At 37.4% G+C, this 17,700-nt stretch overlaps 2 pseudogenes; both read left to right on the top strand.

Annotated features, from left to right (window-relative positions):
- Nucleotides 1–235: 235 nt before the first annotated feature.
- LOC147937636 (F-box/kelch-repeat protein At5g51250 pseudogene) lies at nucleotides 236–1,419 on the top strand (annotated as a pseudogene).
- Nucleotides 1,420–15,695: 14,276 nt separating this feature from the next.
- LOC147937635 (F-box/kelch-repeat protein At5g51250 pseudogene) lies at nucleotides 15,696–16,879 on the top strand (annotated as a pseudogene).
- The last annotated feature ends 821 nt before the right edge of the window (nucleotides 16,880–17,700 follow it).

Genomic DNA, 17,700 nt, shown 5'->3' with positions numbered 1-17,700 from the left:
TTTTTTTTTTCATTCTGGCATTTTCTATGAACCAACCCCTTATTTTTCGTGGCTTTTATTGGAAATAAAATTTGTCATATGTAGCCAGCCACTTATTTTTTCTTACCCAAATTTTGTCACATATGTACATAAATTCTAGGGTGTTCTAAATTCTACTTATAAACCGCCGCAAAAAATAAAGATCAAGCAAAAAGCTAACCTTACAATACGGCTGTCTCGTTAATATCGTCAATGCATGTCACCACCGGAAAAGAATATGAAGATGAAGAAGAAGAAGCCGTCGCCGAGGCTGCAATCGATTCCAAATCCTTCACTTCCTCATGATTTGCTGTTGAGCATCGTTGCACGCGTCTCAAGAGTGTACTATCCGATTCTATATCTCGTCTCCAAGAGCTTTAGATCTCTCCTAGCTTCACCGGAGCTATACAAGACCCGGTCACTCTTAGGCTGCACCGAGAGTTGTCTCTATGTGTGGTCACAGTCTAGTACGAACACTAGCTGGTTAACCCTCTGTCGGAAACCTGGTCAAACCCTAACCAATGACACGACTAAGAGTAAGGAGAACTCAAGTGGGTATGTTTTGTCTAGAGTCCCAATCCTACATTCTCCTCCTTTGCGGCTTTGCGCCTCTCGAGTCTCATGGCGGTTGGTTCTAATATCTATAACATTGCTGGATCGAGCAACCAAAAGCCCTCCTCTAGCGTCTGGATTTTGGATTGTCGGTCTCACACGTGGCACGAGGCACCAAGCTTGCGGGAGGGGCTACGTATGATTTCTGCTAGTGTCCTTGATCGAAAGATATACGTGGCAGGAAGTTTCAGAGATGGTGATTCCAAGTCCATGAAGAACTCGTTCGAGGTGTTCGACACTGAAACACAAATTTGGGATCGTGCGACTATCACTTGCAGCAAGGCAAAATGTGATTTCTACTCCTGCAGAACCACATGTATTGACGGAAAGTTCCATGTGGTGGTAGCGACTGACTATCAAAGCAAGGCGGTTGCTTACAGTTCCAAGGAAGGTATATGGGACACGGTTGGAGTAGAAATGAATTATGATAATTTTGTAGCTTCTTGCGAGATAGAGAATGTTTTGTACTCTTGCAGTTTAGGAGAGTTTAGATGGTATGACACTAAGGCAAGGAAGTGGAGATATTTGAAAGGTTTGTTAGGACTACCCAATTTCTGCTCTGGTAACAATGTTAAATTGGCTAATTATGGTGGAAAGATAGCGGTTTTGTGGGAGGAGGGTTTGCTTTATTATAAACCTAATATCCGTAAGAAGATGATTATGTATGCAGAGATTACGCTTGAAAGGCGCAGAAATTGTGAAATTTGGGGGATTGTTGAGTGCTTTGGTGATGTGCTTACAGTCCCTAGATTGTATTCTTTGGCGAAGTTTCTTGCTGTTACTCTTTGATAAATGGCGTCACAAGACTTGAAACGTGTTTTCTTTTGGTAATATCATATTTATTTGGAATACTTTGTGTTCTTTTGAGGGAAAAACGGCCAATTCCCCCATGAACTTAGTTGCTTTATCGTATTCCTACCCGAAATTTTTTGTTGAAAAAAAGGTAAACAAAGGAGTCGAACTGGCGACCTCAACGTAGTGACGTACTCAACTAAATACCAAATTGCTACAAGAGCTCTCATTGTAAAACGAAACCTAACTATATATATAATCTCGTGTTTCTTCTTCCTCATCAACAATTGAAAGCAGGAGACAGATCTGAACAAACAAAACCATGTCATTGATGACTTAGGGGGTGTTATTCAACCTTGTATTTTAATGGAGTTGGGTGTATTTCAAAATCCAGCGTTATTCAATTAGGTATTCTAAAAAATACAATAAAATTTGGTGTTATTGGATTAAACATTTGTTGGATGATTTTAAAGCACTTGTAAAATTGTTGTTATTCTATTTCCAATGGATTTTGTTTCACTTTAGATTTTAACGTAATTTACATCCAAAACAGGAACAAACACAATCCTAACAATTTTTGAAGTATTTCATCTCTCAGACTTCTCATGAGTATCTCATCGACTCATGCTAAGCGGAGAAACCGCCGCCGGAGCTCACCCTGAAACCGCCGTCCTTACAATGTCAAGGATCTGTAAGGAAGCAGAGGACTTCCTTGATTACGACACAATGCACAGTCTATGTTTCCTTGCCGTTGTCCCCTATTGAAAGCTTAGCCGCTTCAGCTGTTTCGACGGATAGAAGTCTATGTGCGGCTGCGATTGTGGTTCCCACCAAGGGAGGTTACACGGTGGAGATTGTGGCGAAATACAGGCCGAGCGTTCCGATTCTATCTGTTGTTGTGTTGTGCCGGAGATTACTCGTACCGATGGACTTCGAACAAGGACTCGACGGAGGAGACGATTAGGTCCGCCATTTTAATAATTTAGTTTATTAATGTGGTTTTAATTCACAACCCAATTTATGGATAAGTTCTATTTTTTTTATTTACCTTCAAAAGTAAAAAAAAGTCCACTAGTAATGACTTTCAAAACCATCAATAATGTTTTTCAAATCCACTAATGACATCCAAATCCACATTCAATTCATTTACAAAACCATTAGACTCTAAAATCTACTAGTATTTTAAATCCATTAAAAACTTTGTTGAATAACACCCCCTTAGACTCGACGAACCATTTATAAGAAAAATCAGTTTCGTTTCCTAAGCAAGTAAGCATCATCAAAGCTCAACAAATCAAATAGTTTACACAATTTAGCAAAAATTAAACACCTAAAACCCCCCTTTAATCAATACCCAAGTTGAGGTAATATGAAAACTTGAAAACGCCCAATTTTACAGGTCTCGATAAGGAATTCAAACACCAAGTGCTTCAATAACATAAACCCAGATGGAAATATTCTTAAAGAATACCAAAAGATAAAATTTGAAAAACAGAAAAAAAAAAAAAATACGACTTTACAAAAAATCTTAGATGAGATGACGACGGAGCAGACATTAAAAAAGAAAAAGGCGAATCAATGACAGTTCTTGGGTTATTAATTTCTTTGTCAAAACAGAATTGAAATCTCTTTGTCTCTGCAAATTTGTTTCTTTCTATCAATGGTTCACGGGAAGAAGAAGAAGAAGAATCGAAAGCGGTTATATATACGTATGTGTATGTCACAAGTAGAAGTCTTGTAGCACATTTGGTATTGAGTCGGGTGAATGTATGGAGAGGTCAATGGTTCGACTCATCAGCTGTCATTTTTTCAAACAAATTAATTTTAGTGAAACTACGTCGTTTTGTTCATCTACGTGGCATCCCAATCAGCTACACTAACGGTTTAATTAACGGCATCTTCTGATTGGTAGGTTTTGGCCACATTTATAAAGTTTAGGTAGTAAATTCAAATTATATATTAGTTCATGTAGTTTTAAGCACACTTGAAAGTTTCGGATAGGAATACGATAAAGCAAGTAAGTTCATGGGGGAATTGGCCGTTTTCCCTTCTTTTGAGTGTATGCAACTATTGAGGAAATGAGTTATCTATCTCTTTTGTGACCAAAAAATGTCTTTGAACTTTTGAAGCAAAAAAAATAATAATGTGTGTAAGCTTTTTATATGGTACCTGACCTCGTAAGATATAGTATAAGAATGCTATACAAACCTGTGTGTGGCAAACAAACAAACAAAAACAAATCAGTTGAATCACGTCTCCTCGGTTTTCATTTGGATCCAACTACCATTAGATGATCCAACTCCATATTCTTTCTTTTTACGACTGAAGAAGCCAACAAAATACCTCAAAATCACTCCCAAAACCATCACACTTGCTCCTTCAATGTACCACAAGACTGCAATATCAGATTCAGATCCAAATTTGTCGTATCACTACCGCTAATAACTTCCCCAGATGCCAAAATCTCAACAACATCATGAACTTCTCCGTCGTGGTTTCCCACATACAAAAGAGTGAGTCTTTCCCAAATGCTCGATCATCCTCTACCTTATCGCAGCGTCTCTAATCTTCCTACTTGTAGCGTACATTAGGTCTATGCCCTTGCAACACAACAAACGGTGTCTTGCTCCTATTCACACACTCCAGATCACTCTTCAAAAAGCTATACTGCTTCCCTCCTCTAAGAAACTCAGTCTCTGTCAAAAAGCTATTAAAAATGCACGACCTTTTTTTCTTGAGTACTCAAGATCATTATTATTCAATGAACATTATTTTGCTGTATAAAAGAAAGAACAAAGGAATGTGTTAACAAAGAAAGAACAATGAACATTATTTTTGTATTAAACTAATAAATTTTCCATAACACAAGTACAGTTACCTCGTTTAAGTGCGGTGATTATAAAGGCTCTAAACTGAAATTATCACTGTAGAGTTCATACAGATTATCACTGTAATGGACAAAAATATTGCAGAACTTGACATTATCATCTTATAAAACTACAATCATGTTATGGTCTTATAAATATACATAACTTGATATTTTAATTGTTATATAATTATAACAAAAGAATGTAAAGTGAATGTGATTTATTTTTGTGTATGAGTTTTTTTTTTAAATGAACTTATATAATTATAGTTTATAGTTACACCATGAAAGATATTCATTATTAATAATTTGTAACAGAAAATTCATGAAAAAAAAATACATAGAGACATTAGATCTTAAACAACTTTTGCAAATAAAGTTTAAGTTTTTTTTTTTTTTAAAGCTCCACGGTTATCTTATAAAAAAAGTGAATCGTCTCGATGCAATTCACCAAATAAACGGATATGTTATTTTTAGTTACATGAATAAGCAAAATGTGTCAAAGTTCAAAAAGCAAATAATTAGAGAGAGAGAGAGAGAGAACACACGAATTAGTAAATTACCATGGCGATGAAACGACAGCGTTTGACGATGGAAGCTAATATTTTGTTCGGTCATTAGAAAGAGCCGTTACAATACTTTGGACGCGTGGATTTGTTTAGAAAAAACTATATCTCTCTCTCTCTCTCTGTATATGATTCCAATTAGGGTTTTTGATTCGTCCAATCTCTCTCTGCTCTTCTGCTTCTTTCATCTCCGGTCAAATCCGTTTACTCAGAGGGGTTCTACGCCACCGCATCATACACCGACGGAATTCTCAACAAAAAGGTCCGTTTCTGATCTCTTCTATCCATCGCTCATCTCACGATTGTAGGGTTTTTTTTTTTTTTTTTTTTGAATGTCATAAGAATCTGGTGAAACTTATTCAATTTGTATCCTTACCGTTGATTGGGTATTTTCTCTAATCTTAAGGTCTTCGATTCTTCTTGTCTCTGATCCTCGACCTCGGCTTCTCCATCTCCGATCAAATCCGCTTTACCAGAGAGGTTCTACGGATCTGATTTGTCGCGGAAGTCTTCTACTAGCAGGTCATGAGAACTTTCTTTTCTTATCTCTTCAATTCCTAATCTCACGAGTTTATGGTGGTTCTTATAATATTTTTGGAAACGATGTGCTTGCTTCATGAACGAGATGAGACAAATTTCAACATACATTTCAATTGTTTATTGCGGTTTACTTGGATCTGTATTGATTATGTAACTTGATTTTGTGACTATAATGGTAAAGAATTGTTAGCCTTTTTCACAACATATGTGTTTGTTTTGTTTAGGTTCTGATTAGGATTTTTTGGTGTTACCAAAAAGAGTAGGAGTTACATAGATCCATTGCTAATCTTAGTTTTACTTCGACATATAAATTGATTCAGTAACACTTGATTTTGAGATTATTATGTCAGAAAGTTAGTTTTTTTTTTACAATATATTTGTTTTTTTCTTGTGTATGTGTGTTATGCATCTTTTGGTCGTGATATAGCTGGACAATGGTTTTTAGTCTAGTTTAGTATTGTCGTGAACTTAAGTTGTTATGCTGAAACTGACTAATGGCTCATTCCTGAGATAGATATGGCTCAGTAATCTGATGATATCTTTTATTTAACATATGAACAGGCTGTTGGACAATACAAACCTCTGAAACCAAGGGAGCAAAGCAAATGGAAAAGGTTAGATTTGGTGTTGCCTATTCTAATGTTGGGACATGAATAAGAAATGGGTTGATGATGGTTAGTGCATCAAATGAGGTAATTTAAATTACCTCTTTACAAGTCCCGTGTTGCCTATTCAAATGCCTCGGCTTGGTATTAGACTTTTCTTATGATGAGTCTACAAATCAGAGATGGAATGATGGTGGTGCGTGAGTGAGAAAATCTGTCCTGTGTTGCCTATTCAAATGCCTCGGCTCGGTATTAGACTCTTCTTATGATGAGTCTACAAATCAGAGATGGAATGATGGTTAGTGCATGTGAGAAACTCTGTCTCTTGTTGCCTTTTCAAATGCCTCCGCTTGGGTTTGAGACTCTTGTTATGATGAGTCTGAAAAATATAAATGGATTGATGGTAATGCATGAAATGAGGTAATTTAAATTACCTCTTTACCAGTCCCTTATTGCTTATTCAAATGCCTCGGCTTGGTTTGAGACTCTTCTTATGATGAGTCTACAAATCAAAAGTGGAATGATGGTGGTGCGTGAGTGAGAAACTCTGTCCTGTGTTGCCTATTCAAATGCCTCGGCTCGGTATTAGACTCTTCTTATGATGAGTCTACAAATGGAATGATGGTTAGTGCATGTGAGAAACTATGTCTCTTGTTGCCTTTTCAAATGCCTCGGCTTGGGTTTGAGACTCTTGTTATGATGAGTCTGAAAAATATAAATGGATTGATGGTAGTGCATGAAATGAGGTAATTTAAATTACCTCTTTACCAGTCCCTTATTGCTTATTCAAATGCCTCGGCTTGGTTTGAGACTCTTCTTATGATGAGTCTACAAATCAAAAGTGGGATGATGGTGGTGCGTGAGTGAGAAACTCTGTCCTGTGTTGCCTATTCAAATGCCTCGGCTCGGTATAAGACTCTTCTTATGATGAGTCTACAAATGGAATGATGGTTAGTACATGTGAGAAACTCTGACTCTTGTTGCCTTTTCAAATGCCTCGGCTTGGGTTTGAGACTCTTGTTATGATGAGTCTGAAATATAGAAATGGATTGCTGGTAGTGCATGAAATGAGGTAATTTAAATTACCTCTTTACCAGTCCCTTATTGCTTACTCAAATGCCTCGGCTTGGTTTGAGACTCTTCTTATGATGAGTCTACAAATCAAAAGTGGGATGATGGTGGTGCCTGAGTGAGAAACTCTGTCCTGTGTTGCCTATTCAAATGCCTCGGCTTGGTATTAGACTCTTCTTATGATGAGTCTACAAATCAGAGATGGAATGATGGTTAGTGCATGTGAGAAACTCTGTCTCTTGTTGCCTTTTCAAATGCCTCGGCTTGGGTTTGAGACTCTTGTTATGATGAGTCTGAAAAATATAAATGGATTGATGGTAGTGCATGAAATGAGGTAATTTAAATTACCTCTTTACCAGTCCCTTATTGCTTATTCAAATGCCTCGGCTTGGTTTGAGACTCTTCTTATGATGAGTCTACAAATCAAAAGTGGGATGATGGTGGTGCGTGAGTGAGAAACTCTGTCCTGTGTTGCCTATTCAAATGCCTCGGCTCGGTATAAGACTCTTCTTATGATGAGTCTACAAATGGAATGATGGTTAGTACATGTGAGAAACTCTGACTCTTGTTGCCTTTTCAAATGCCTCGGCTTGGGTTTGAGACTCTTGTTATGATGAGTCTGAAATATAGAAATGGATTGATGGTAGTGCATGAAATGAGGTAATTTAAATTACCTCTTTACCAGTCCCTTATTGCTTACTCAAATGCCTCGGCTTGGTTTGAGACTCTTCTTATGATGAGTCTACAAATCAAAAGTGGGATGATGGTGGTGCCTGAGTGAGAAACTCTGTCCTGTGTTGCCTATTCAAATGCCTCGGCTTGGTATTAGACTCTTCTTATGATGAGTCTACAAATCAGAGATGGAATGATGGTTAGTGCATGTGAGAAACTCTGTCTCTTGTTGCCTTTTCAAATGCCTCGGCTTGGGTTTGAGACTCTTGTTATGATTAGTCTGAAAAATAGAAATGGATTGATGGTAGTGCATGAAATGAGGTAATTTAAATTACCTCTTTACCAGTCCCTTATTGCTTATTCAAATGCCTCGGCTTGGTTTGAGACTCTTTTTATGATGAGTCTACAAATCAAAAGTGGAATGATGGTGGTGCGTCAGTGAGAAACTCTGTTCCGTGTTGCCTTTCAAATGCTTCGGCTCTGGTCTAAGACTCTTATTATGAGTCTGAAAGAAATGGAACGATGGTAGTGCATGAAATGAGGTACCTCTTTACAAGTCCCTTCAAATGCCTCTGCTCAGGTATTAGACTCTTCTTATGATGAGTCTACCAATTAGAAGTGGAATGATGGTGGTGCGTGAGTGATAACTCTGTTCCGTGTTGCCTTTCAAATGCCTCGGCTCGGGTTTAAGACTCTTATTATGATGATGGGTCTGCAAAATAGAAATGTATTGATGGTAGTGCATGAAATGAGGTAATTTAAATTACCTCTTCATCACTCCCGTGTTGCCTATTCAAATGCCTCGGTTCGGTTTTAGATTCTTCTTATGATCAGTCTATAAATCAGAGAAGGAATGATGGTGGTGCAGTGAGTGAAAAACTTTGTCCCGTGTTGCCTTTCAAATGCCTCGGCTCTGGTCTAAGAGTCTTGTTATGATGACTCTGAAAATTAGAAATGGGTTGACAATGATGAGTCTGTAAAGATGGAATGATGGTAGTGCATGAGTGAGAAACTCTGTCCCGTGTTGCCTTTTAAATGCCTCGACTCAGGTCTAAGACTTGTTATGATGAGTCTGTAAATCTGAGATGGAATGATGGTAGTGCATGAGTGAGATACTCTGTGTCCCGTGTTGCCTTTCATATCCCTCGACTCAGGTCTAACACTTGTTATGATGAGTCTGAAAATCAGAAATGGATTGATGGTAGTGCATGAAATGAGTTAATTTAAATTACCTCTTTACCAGTCTCGTGTTGCCTATTCAAATGCCTCGGTTCGGTTTTAGATTCTTCTTATGATGAGTCTATAAATCAGAGAAGGAATGATGGTGGTGCAATGAGTGAAAACCTTTGTCCCGTGTTGTCTTTCAAATGCCTCGGCTCTGGTCTAAGACTTGTTATGATGAGTCTGAAAATCAGAAATGGATTGATGGTAGTGCATGAGTGAGAAACTCTGTCCCGTGTTGCCTTTTAAATAAATGCCTCGACTCAGGTTTAAGACTTGTTATGATGAGTCTGAAAATCTGAGATGGAATGATGGTAGTGCATGAGTGAGAAACTCTGTCCAGTGTTGCCTTTCAAATGCCTCGACTTAGGTCTAAGACTTGTTATGATGAGTCTGTAAATCTGAGATGGAATGATGGTAGTGCATGAGTGAGAAACTCTGTCCCGTGTTGCCTTTCAAATGCCTCGTTATGATGAGTCTGAAAATCAGAAATGGATTAATGGTAGTGCATGAAATGAGGTAATTTAAATTACCTCTTTACCAGTTTCGTATTGCCTATTCAAATGCCTCGGCTCGGTTTGAGACACTTCTTACTTGATGATGGGTCTGTAAATCAGAAGTGGAATGATGGTGGTGCGTGAGTGAGAAACTCTCTTCCATGTTGCCTTTCAAATGCCTCGACATGGATTTAGATTCTTCTTCCGATGGGTATGAAATTTTGTCACCTGTTATTTCCTTAACACCAGGTAATGATGTAATTAATTAATTGTTTGGTATTGCATTTTAGAATATTAGAAGTTGAATAGTAAATTATATAACAATGTTTACAACAATATTTGTTTTCAATGGCTATTATTGATATTTTCACTTTTGCAGGGTGGTAGCTACGGATCTGGATATATTTTTTGTCAGGTTGGTTGATAGTGATGATGTTTCAGCAGATATTAGTTAGTTGTATTCGTTGAGAATCTTATATAGTATTTTAACTCACCTGATTATATGCGTTAATCAGGATATTACTTCTGCAATGGATTTGGAGCTTGAAAGAGATCAGTTGGTTTTAAGCACATTTGAGAATATCAGAAGTAAGCATTTCTTTCTGATCTCTCTCTTCCTTTCATACGTTTGTTTCTGTCAATGGTTTCTTTCCAAAATCCATAGCCAATACAGATTAGTTTCTGGTCCCATTGTATAATAGTACGCAGGGAAGAAGAAAAATAATAGAGTTGTTACGAAGCAAATTGTTATGTATCCTTACCGTCTATTTGAGGCACATACCTCAGCAAAAAAGGATTGTAAAGGATTAATTATTGTTCTTGAATATTACAGGTTTGAGCAAATAAGAATTACAAGCAATTCTTCCTCAGGTTGGTTGATTGATACTGATCATAATGATCAATTTGGTTGTTGTATGTATCTCAGAGAAGAAACTAATTGGTGTGTTGAGTGAAATTCTTAGCTTACTACTAAAATAAGAACGTCAACTGATTATATTGCTGACTCTATTTTATTGCAACACGACCAGGTGATGTGACATTTGATGAGGTATTGAACTCTACTGATTTTTATAAAAAGCAAAATCAATAGATCTAAGATCAGATATAAGAATACGTTTGCAAGCTGGTTATTGTGTGTTCTTTTTTTTCAATCAATGGGTTAGATTTTTATCGAGAAAGCTTAGTCAATTTGAAACTGAAACTTGCTTGCTTGCAGAACACAAGGGTCGAGCTATATACATAAGGTATAAAACAAAACTGAGATGTCATCTCTTTGTTTTTGTAGCATTTTACTTTCTCAGGTCTTTATAGGAAGACATGATATAAGCATTGCTTATGCTTCTAGATGAATTAACTCTCCTATATAATCGGATATATCTTTTTGTTTTGCCCTTAGAATGAAAAGGGAGCTAAAAACTCCCAATATACCTGATTTGGTTTGGTCAGAGTCTTCAAATGTTCTAAGAAATGGGAATATTGGAGACTCTGAGCTACACTGCGAATGGCCCTAGAAACAACAAACATGGACACACTATTTTCTTCTTTTTATCAATTTGACATTGAAAACGTTTTCATCCAAAAGTCATTGAGCTTCTTTTGCATAAACTTGGCGATGATGATTCAAGATAGTCAACTTGGTCGTGAAATATTTTTCTATCTAGCCAATAACTGGTTTTCGTATTGGATTTTTTACAAATAGTTTTTAACATGAAAGTTTCTCAAAAGATGTTTTTGATTGTTAAAAAGTAAAAATTAAATTGAAAAATGTCGACAGGGAAATATTTGCAAATAGTTTTTAACATGAAATTTTCTCAAAAAAAGTATTTTATTCTGTTAAAAAGTAAAAATCAAATTGAAAAATGTCAACAGAGTAATATTTGGGAGATTAATATATTCTTGATTTTTTTCAAAGTGGATGTTGAATACTCAATTAAGTTTGGTTTTTCAACAATTACTAATTTATTTTTGGTTAAACATATATACTGATTGGTTTAGTTCAATTTTAGCTTAATTTAAATGAAAACCGGATGAATTTTCAAGTTTATAGTACGTTGGTTTAAAACGTTTTAATTTTAGGTTAAGTCAAACCTTGATTTTGACTTTGACTAGACCCAGGTTCATTCATCATATTCATTATTCAGTGTTTAAAGAATATGAAACCGTTTAGATATGATGTCTGGTTCAAATGTCTTGTAAATTGAGTGCAACATTTGGTACTGTTAATGGACGTATTTGCATAGTGATCATTTGACCCGAATCGGGTCACCCGATGGTGTGTTTAGTCTAAGGAAAACTATAGTAGTTTAAGAAAATACGAATTCATATAGTTTAGTAATCGAATCGAATATTGAAGGTACATTGATATTAAAATGTTTTCTTCACCATTGCTTGCTTTGTAATTTAACTAATCTAATTCACATGATGAACATAACAACAACAACAACAAAAACGTTCTTTATTACTTGGATCCAACTCCAGTTTCTTTCTTTCCACGACTAAAAAACCCGATAACATACCCCAAAATCACTCCCAAAAGCATCACAGTTGCTTTGTCTGCAAGATCATAAACCAAATAACAAGATGAACAGGGAAGCCATATTTCTTTATTTCTTTCATATATATGTTTGTTTATGTCGATAGTTTTTTTCCAAAGCCATAACCAATACTATAGTTTATGGTCCCATTATATAAAAATACTCAAGAGAAGAAAATAAATAGTAGAGTTGTTACAAAGAAAATTGTTATGTAATGATTAACTCAGCAAAAAAGTATTGTAGAGGATTAATTATTGTTCTTGAATTTGACAGGTTTGAGCAATTCTTCCTCAGGTTGGATGATGGATATTGATCATATATAATGATTAATTTGGTTGTTGTATTATCCCTGAGAAGAAACTAATTGGTGTGTTGAGTGAAATTCTTAGCTTATATACTAAAACAAGAACGTCAACTGATTATATTGCTGACTCTATTTCATTGCAACACGACCAGGTGATGTGACATTTGATGAGGTATTGAACTCTACTGATTTTTAAGTGATAGGTTTACAAAAAGGAAAATCAAGACTCTTGAGGTTTACAAAAAGGAAAATCAATTGGTCTAAGATCATGTATAAGAATATGGCTGCAAGCCGGTTATTGTCATAAATCATAATGCACTAGAAACAACAAACATGATCACAATATTTTTTTGGGATCATCGAGTTCGCCCTAGCCTCCTTCTTCTCTCTGGCACAACCCCCGAAATCTGCTCCCCCGGCGGCGTCGAACCCGATCGGCGCCGCTGGGCCTTGTTTTCTTCTTCTCCGTGGCTTCCTCTTCCTCTGTAGTATATTTGCTCTCAGTTTCAGACCTCCCGGAGATATGTTGAGATTTCAGATCTCATCTCCGCCGCTATTTCAGCTTCAACCATCGAGTCCTCACCGCTTTGGTTTTGCTCGAGAGACCCATCAGTGTCCCTCTAGACTCGGTCTCCGTCTATTTCACCACCCCCTTAAGCCGTCAAATATCGCACCTTACCGCTCCTTGGATACAAATCTCACCAAGTACGGAAGCTCTGTTTTGACGCCGGCACCGGTGAATCGTCTGACAAAGAAAACCGCCTCTTTGGTGACTTCTGCTTCTCTCTCGGTAATCCTCTGTCCTAGGTCTAGTCCCCAATCTTATTCTCAAACCCTGGAAGATAGTTTGCATTGGATAAACTATAGATATAAATCATCCTTGACCTGGAATTGCCTTAGACCCCATGATCTTAATTGCATATTTAGACCAAACCGCCTAGTATCTTTGTGTCCTGCTTGGTCAAGTCGAGTTACACTCGGTAGCAGACCATTAGATACTTCGATTGTGGTTGTATCCCCCTTGTGTCAAGGCTGTTTATTTAGTTTGGTTTGGAAGCTTGCAATGCATCGCTTTGATAATGATGTTGATCCGCCATTTGGTTTATCTGTATTGCTGGTTCTCCCTGATCCTTTACCCTATCTATTATCATTAACCCAACTGTTCCAGCGTCAACTTGTAACTAGGTCCAGTCTGAATTCCACTCTTCCCCTTTCTAGTCATTGGTTGCTTAGATTAAGAATACCACTAGGCCGAAGACTACTAGTGAACCTTAATCTGCATCCTTTGCTTCATTGGCCCAAGAGTCTATTAAGAACCCTGTTACTAGAATCAATTAAGGATGACAGTTTAGGGAAGCTTGGCATTATGATCCCACCTCTAAAGAGTGGGGGTTACCGAGGCTTTACCAACTCTCCACTTACACCTTGCCTATTCTCAAAGACCTTTAAACTGCTAATCAACTACTTCTTGAAGTTCCCTCACATTAGCTTGAAGACTAGTGGCATTATGACCCTCACTCCAAGGAGGAGTGGTTACCACAACCTCTTTAAGTACTCTTCTAGCAACCTTGGACCAACAACTACATGTGTAGTAACCGGTCTTCAGAGCCATAACACCCCTGCTCGATCTCTTGGCAACTCAGCTCTGCCAATTTCACCTCCGCCCAGTCTTCGAAGTTTCAAGACAGTGGCTCCCTGCTCCTTTGACTTGCTCAAGGAGTCTGCATCGGTTTGTCTTGATCTCACAAGCTCCATATTGCTCCTAAGCAAGTGGTCCACAGCTCTCAAGCTTTTCATATCGATTGTCTCTATCTACCCCTGTATTTTTATTGCTCTATGCTTTGTTCTAGTTTACCTTGTGTTGTACTTTAAACTATCTATTTGAATGGAATGAAAGCATCTCTTTGATCAAAAAAAAAAAAAAAAAAAAAAAAAAAGATCACAATATTTTTTCGTCAATTTGACTTCGAAAAAGTTTTGTTCTAAAAATCATTGCTTAAGCTTAGCGATGATTCAAGGTACACAACTTGGTCGTGTGAAGGCCTGAAACCACTGTGATGAACCAACCATCATATTTTTGAATTTTTCTATCTACCCATTAACTGTTTTCGTATTGAAGATTTTCACAAATAGTTTCGACATGAAAGTTTCTCAAAAAAGAAAGTTTTGGATTGTTAAAAAGTAAAAATCAAATTGAAAAAAAATCAACAGGGGGAAATATTTGCTAATAGTTAACATGAAATTTCTTAAAAAGGTGTTAATTAATGAATGTATCTCCATAATCAAAGCTATATGAATTCGTCTTTTCTTAAACAACTAGCTAGTTCCTTAGAATAAACACTTGGATCATCATGCATGTAAAATGATCACTATGAAGTAAGAAGGTACACTGATATTAAAATGTTTTCTTCACCATTCCTTGCTTTGTAAATTTAATTAATGTAATTCACATAATGAACATAACAACAACAACGTTTTACACTTGGATCCAACTCCAGATTCTTTCTTTCCACCACTAAACCCCCATAAAATACCCCAAAATCGCTCCCAAAACCATCACATTTGCTCCTCCATTGTACCGCAAGACTGCAAGATCGATCAGATACCCAATTACAAGATAAAGAGGGTTTCCTTGCCAACGTTCACCACAAGTGTTGTTTCCATTAGGACAAAACCCGTAAAACAAACGTCACAGTACGTACTATTCTTTAATAGAAATGGTTTTAAATGCCCAATCATCTTCTGTCTTTTTCCAACATCTCTGATCTTCTTACTTGTAGTGTAACGTAGGTCTATGCCCTTGTACAACAACAAACGGTGTCTTGTTCCTATTAAAAGCCTTGATGTTCTGATCTTGGAAGCTTTAGGTTTATATATATTTTTTCTGTTCGTTTGCTCTGTCACAGAGCCTCTGTATCTACTTACTCTCTACCTTTCGTCGATAAAACGTTGCTCTTCCTCTTTATCTTTTTCTGTGTATATGCTTTAGGTTTTGCGTGAGTTGTGTGAGACGTATGTTAAAAGACATTTTTTTTGGATATCAGAGACTCCCATGAGATGTTGGACCAAGAGCAACAATCTTTTACTAACTTTAAACATCATTGAGGAGAAATTTGGAAAGTAAACGATGATAACTTGAAGAAGAAGTAAATGGAAACTTCTTTTTTTTTTTCATTCTGGCATTTTCTATGAACCAACCCCTTATTTTTCGTGGCTTTTATTGGAAATAAAATTTGTCATATGTAGCCAGCCACTTATTTTTTCTTACCCAAATTTTGGCACATATGTACATAAATTCTAGGGTGTTCTAAATTCTACTTATAAACCGCCGCAAAAAATAAAGATCAAGCAAAAAGCTAACCTTACAATACGGCTGTCTCGTTAATATCGTCAATGCATGTCACCACCGGAAAAGAATATGAAGATGAAGAAGAAGAAGCCGTCGCCGAGGCTGCAATCGATTCCAAATCCTTCACTTCCTCATGATTTGCTGTTGAGCATCGTTGCACGCGTCTCAAGAGTGTACTATCCGATTCTATATCTCGTCTCCAAGAGCTTTAGATCTCTCCTAGCTTCACCAGAGCTATACAAGACCCGGTCACTCTTAGGCTGCACCGAGAGTTGTCTCTATGTGTGGTCACAGTCTGGTACGAACACTAGCTGGTTAACCCTCTGTCGGAAACCTGGTCAAACCCTAACCAATGACACGACTAAGAGTAAGGAGAACTCAAGTGGGTATGTTTTGTCTAGAGTCCCAATCCTACATTCTCCTCCTTTGCGGCTTTGCGCCTCTCGAGTCTCGTGGCGGTTGGTTCTAATATCTATAACATTGCTGGATCGAGCAACCAAAAGCCCTCCTCTAGCGTCTGGATTTTGGATTGTCGGTCTCACACGTGGCACGAGGCACCAAGCTTGCGGGAGGGGCTACGTATGATTTCTGCTAGTGTCCTTGATCGAAAGATATACGTGGCAGGAAGTTTCAGAGATGGTGATTCCAAGTCCATGAAGAACTCGTTCGAGGTGTTCGACACTGAAACACAAATTTGGGATCGTGCGACTATCACTTGCAGCAAGGCAAAATGTGATTTCTACTCCTGCAGAACCACATGTATTGACGGAAAGTTCCATGTGGTGGTACCGACTGACTATCAAAGCAAGGCGGTTGCTTACAATTCCAAGGAAGGTATATGGGACACGGTTGGAGTAGAAATGAATTATGATAATTTTGTAGCTTCTTGCGAGATAGAGAATGTTTTGTACTCTTGCAGTTTAGGAGAGTTTAGATGGTATGACACTAAGGCAAGGAAGTGGAGATATTTGAAAGGTTTGTTAGGACTACCCAATTTCTGCTCTGGTAACAATGTTAAATTGGCTAATTATGGTGGAAAGATAGCGGTTTTGTGGGAGGAGGGTTTGCTTTATTATAAACCTAATATCCGTAAGAAGATGATTATGTATGCAGAGATTACGCTTGAAAGGCGCAGAAATTGTGAAATTTGGGGGATTGTTGAGTGCTTTGGTGATGTGCTTACAGTCCCTAGATTGTATTCTTTGGCGAAGTTTCTTGCTGTTACTCTTTGATAAATGGTGTCACAAGACTTGAAACGTGTTTTCTTTTGGTAATATCATATTTATTTGGAATACTTTGTGTTCTTTTGAGGGAAAAACGGCCAATTCCCCCATGAACTTAGTTGCTTTATCCTATTCCTACCCGAAATTTTTTGTTGAAAAAAAGGTAAACAAAGGAGTCGAACTGGCGACCTCAACGTAGTGACGTACTCAACTAAATACCAAATTGCTACAAGAGCTCTCATTGTAAAACGAAACCTAACTATATATATAATCTCGTGTTTCTTCTTCCTCATCAACAATTGAAAGCAGGAGACAGATCTGAACAAACAAAACCATGTCATTGATGACTTAGGGGGTGTTATTCAACCTTGTATTTTAATGGAGTTGGGTGTATTTCAAAATCCAGCGTTATTCAATTAGGTATTCTAAAAAATACAATAAAATTTGGTGTTATTGGATTAAACATTTGTTGGATGATTTTAAAGCACTTGTAAAATTGTTGTTATTCTATTTCCAATGGATTTTGTTTCACTTTAGATTTTAACGTAATTTACATCCAAAACAGGAACAAACACAATCCTAACAATTTTTGAAGTATTTCATCTCTCAGACTTCTCATGAGTATCTCATCGACTCATGCTAAGCGGAGAAACCGCCGCCGGAGCTCAGCCTGAAACCGCCGTCCTTACAATGTCAAGGATCTGTAAGGAAGCAGAGGACTTCCTTGATTACGACACAATGCACAGTCTATGTTTCCTTGCCGTTGTCCCCTATTGAAAGCTTAGCCGCTTCAGCTGTTTCGACGGATAGGAGTCTATGTGCGGCTGCGA

This window comes from Camelina sativa, chromosome 9 (genome assembly GCF_030686135.1).
Source record: "Camelina sativa cultivar CO46 ecotype springtype chromosome 9, ASM3068613v1".
Lineage (NCBI taxonomy): Eukaryota > Viridiplantae > Streptophyta > Magnoliopsida > Brassicales > Brassicaceae > Camelina > Camelina sativa.
This window is presented reverse-complemented; position numbering and strand designations above follow the sequence as displayed.